Genomic DNA, 4,779 nt, shown 5'->3' on the forward strand with positions numbered 1-4,779 from the left:
AGTTTACCAGGTACAATGACCTCTGGCTGCCTAAACTAAATACCAGGGAGCAGCAGTCCCCTCTTTTATTTTCTTTAGGACAAAATCTTTCTGTGTTTCCTGGCTGGCCTGGAACTCATAAAGATCTGTGGTGCACGTGCCAACAGAGGACCTGGTATGAAACTGTCTAGGTAGAACATGTTCAAACACCAGAAATCTCAAAACTCAAGGCCCACAAGAGTGGAACTAACTCCCTCCCTTGTTTCTGTGCATGCCTTGGAGCATGTAAGGGGAGACCCCCCAACCAGGTGGCCACAGGTACTCAGTTACATAGCACAGCACCTAGGGTTCTTTCTCATGCAAAGCCATCACCAGCATCTTAGCCTCACCCAATAGAATGCATTTACCCCCTGCCCCAATTTCATCCCATTCCCCAAGGTTTATATAGTCTCTGTCCACATGGAATAAAGCACACAAGTTATTTCACCAAGGATCCTCGGAGACTAGCTGTTTTTACTGAGCTGTAACACTTGGGGGAAGATTGTTTTCCCCAAAACACTCATCATTGGATTTTTGGACTCTCCTGCCTTGCCAGGCTCCTGTTGCTTGCAGAGGTTTGCATAAGAGCTCTGACCCAACATTACCACGGCTGCAGCAGGTTACCTGGGACCCTGGCTCCATGGCGGTTACCCAAACCCCTTTACTCCTTTTCTAAGAGCTGTAACACTAGAGTTCTGCCGATCCCATTCATCCTGGATTCTACTTTATCCCTCCTGTCCTAGTGTGCAGCCAGGGAGGGAAAAGGCAAATTGTGGACCTCACTTGTTTAGGATTTTTACCCTGAGCTCTCCTAGCCCATGTACCGGTGGTGTCTGGACACCCTAGGAGAAATGGTGGAACCCGGAACCACAGAGATCCATCTGCTTCTACATTCTGGCATTAAAGGCTCATACCTCAACACTCTACAGTGTTCCCTCTTTAGAGGTCTCAATCCCCATGGATTCCCCTTCACTTTTTAAGGTGTTTAAAACCTTTCCTTTGCTCTTCTAACTCTAGCAGGGATAAGTACTTCCAGTAGTTATGAAATCTATGGAATGTTAGAGCACTTTACACATCTAGTTTTCTATTGAATCCCCTTGGTTCCAATGACTATCAACTGTAAAGGGACAGAGACACAGCTCTACATTATCACCCTCAGCAGCCTGAGAAATCCCTATAGTCTTTTAGGCACCTAGACTCAAGACTGATGATTTCAACAAAGACAAGAATTTTAGGATAGCCATACGAAGTGAAGTTGGAGATTTCATTAAAGATATTTTAATATAGACTTTAATTGTCTTAGCATTGGCCACATACACAATTTTGGTGTCTCTTAAGTTACATCCCAAGGAATTGAAATTCCCCTTCTCTATCTCTTTTTTATTCATGAGATTATGGGGTTGCTTCAGAAGTCTCTTGGATGGAGTATAGTCTGTTAAGGTAAACCAGTAGCTAATAAGTAGCACAAGGACTCTAGGACCTTTTCCTGTACATGGAGTTTCTGGTACAATTCCTAGAAAATTCTCAGGCATATATTGAGAAATGGAGAAAGGCACTCTTTTAGTCATCACCTTTGCTAGAATCCTTGTTTTCTACTGGAGAGAGGCTTCAACCAGACTCGGGGGTGAGGGGCTCCTTTTAGTCTCATACCCTTGTAATTTTCTCTGTATTTTTACCCTGCCTCAGCTAAAATGGGTTTTGCCTCCTTATTGAAATTACATTGATACAATTACCAAATTGATTGGAAAAAAGTAGATAATTTAAAGTCATATTTTAACTATATATGCTATGCAGTATATACCATTATTATTTAGAGGATAACAATGATATGTGTTCCTCAGTTTAATTATAAAATAAATAATAATTGAAATCAACTGAGGGTTAGAGTCATGAAAACTTTCTGCTTCATCCTCATTCCTTTCATTTGACTGAAGACTGATGAGAACTTCCTCAGTGTCTTGCTGCCCTGTGGAGTCACCTGGGGACCATCTACTTCATAAAAGCCATCAGGCTTTAAGTTAAAATGTTTCACTTCAGCCTGGACTCACAAGTTGAACTGATATAATTGACATTTCTGAGCTCTGCTTCAAACCAGGCTAAGTTCTGAGTTTGCCTCTGAGAGCTGGAGTGTAAATGCCAATCATGAGACCTCAGCCTGGGTTGGTCAATTTCAAAATCTCTGGAATGACATTGTTCCTTTGGTATGAGAGTTTTGCTATGTAAGATAGAAATCTTCAGTGTGGTTAAAAATTTGCTTCCAGCCTTTATCATTTATGAATCTACAAAGTGAGATGTGAGTTATCACATGAAGGTCTCATGAAGAGGAAGCTCATGAAGAGAGAACTCCTTCCTTTGAGTTTGCTGATGCTGGAGATGTTGGTCAAGTCAGGACATCAATGAAGCAATTCTGTGTAAACAGGGAGGTCCAAAGGTAATATGCGTATGTATTGAAATCTCCCAGTGAAAGATAAAGAGATATTAAAAACAAAGATGCAACAACAACAGCAGCAATAACTCTACCTCAATCACCACCTTTGCAAAAACAATGATACAACAACAACAGCAGCAGCAACAACAACAACAACCCTACTTCAATCACCACCTTTGCATTCTACCTAGTTGGCATAACACAGTTTATTTTTTCTAAGTCATGGCACGTAATCTTGTCTGTGCTTTTCTTAGAGCACATCTTAGTGATCCAGAGCCTCTTCCTATATGTCTATAAGTTGTTGTTTGTGTGGGACAGTGAAAAGCAGTCTGTGTTTTGGTTGAGCGAATCTTACCTTCCGGAGATCCAGTGAAAGATTCCACAAGGGATGGAAACAGTGGAGACACGTTCCCAAACACAGATGGTTGATTCCACGAGTCCTCCAACTCCATTAGCCTGTGCTATCTATTGCACAGACAATGCCCCAAGCTCCCAGCATTCTTCTGGCTGAACTCCACCCCTAGTCATTTGACCACAGCCAGGTATGCCCCGCCCCACAGACAGGTAGCCCAGCCCCCATATGAGGGGCGGTTTGCTCTCTCCCTTCTTCCTCTCTCTTCTCTCTCTTCCCTCAGCCTCTTGCTCTTCTTATTTTTTCTTTCTCCTCCTCCCTTCCCCCTCTCTCCATGGCCGGCCTCTATATTCCTATCTCTTCTCTCTCCTTTCATAATAAAACATCTTAAGACCATGCATTGCCTCTTTTCTTTTCTTTTCTTTTTTCTTTTTTTTTTGGTTGTTCAAGACAGGGTTTCTCTGTGTAGCCCTGGCTGTCCTGGAACTCACTCTGTAGACCAGGCTGGCCTCGAACTCAGAAATCCACCTGCCTCTGCCTCCCAAGTGTTGGGATTAAAGGCTTGCGCCACCACCTCCCGGCTACATTGCCTCTTTTCAACTAGACACTTCATGTGGGCCCAGCGTTCACAGTCACACCAGACCCAGAACTCCCGAACACCCACTTGCACTTGCTCACAGCCCAACTACCGGGCAGCCATTCCCTTTCCTTGTTCCCTTTCTCCCTTTGGCCCTAGAGCAGAATGAGCTACTCTGGGGCCCCCAATTTGTTCTCAGCTCCTCTGCGGTGTCCAGCACTGTCTGCGATTCCCAAGGGGTTAGAACCTTCATCCTTGGCCTCCGTAAGGCCAAGGACCCCACTTCAGCTGTTCCTCCCCTACTGGGATACAGAATCCTATCCTATCCGGCAGAGTGGGCTTGCTGACAAGACACTTGTCTCAGCATCCCAGAGTACCGGACCTGTATCAGGACTTGGGTCATCCTCTTCAATCCCTTTTGCTCCCCCACCGCCTGGTGTGCCCCAGTGCCTGGTGTGGGCCCCCCAAACCCCCCAGCAGTGGCAGTGGTGGAGCTCCAGCCTGGTTTTCCACCTGTGGTGGTGGCAGAGTGTGCCATGGCTTAGCCCGACAGTTTGTCCTTGAACTACTGAACTAGCAATGCTTAATTCTTTTCTTTTCTTTTTTTTTTTGGCTTTTCGAGACAGGGTTTCTCTGTGTAGCCCTGGCTGTCCTGGAACTCACTCTGTAGACCAGGCTGGCCTCAAATTCAGAAATCTACCTGCCTCTGCCTCCCTAGTGCTGGGATTAAAGGCGTGGGCCACCACCAACTGGCTTAATTCTTAATGTCTAAATTATATGGTCTAAGGAGTTGATCTAGCCCAGGCATGTCTTCATAATAGCTTAATTTACAGGGCGATATTATGCATGATTCAGATTAATACCAATATAGGTGTGAAGGGGAAGACAATCCCTCAAAAAGGTTCCCTCATCCTGGATGACTCCAGCTTGTGTCAAGCTGACCAAAACTAACCAGCACACGATCTAAGAGCTCACCGTGTTAGTTGCTATGATAAAAACCGCACAACTAGAATTACTTAAGAAAGAGTTTACTTTGGCTTATGGGTCTATGGAGAATCCACAGTGGAAGAAGCAGCAGCATGGAAGTAGAGGAGGAAAGCTGGCTGAGTGCATTTCAACCGCACAGAGTAAGCAGGGACCAAACTGGGAAGGTAGATGAGGTCACAAAACTTCAAAGCCCACTGCTAGCAATGTAGTTCTTTAAGCGAGGCTCTGCATTCTAAAAGTTCCATAACCTCTCCAAACCCAACACCAACACCGAGGACCATGTGTTTGAGTACATGAGCCTATGGGGGACAATTCTCATTTAATCCTCAACACTTACCTAAGTTATTTATTTCTTTTTAAAAAACTTTTATTGCATTATGATGAGAAAAGTTACATGATTTCAATTTATCTGAATTT

This window comes from Mastomys coucha, unplaced genomic scaffold (assembly GCF_008632895.1).
Source record: "Mastomys coucha isolate ucsf_1 unplaced genomic scaffold, UCSF_Mcou_1 pScaffold6, whole genome shotgun sequence".
Classification (NCBI taxonomy): domain Eukaryota; kingdom Metazoa; phylum Chordata; class Mammalia; order Rodentia; family Muridae; genus Mastomys; species Mastomys coucha.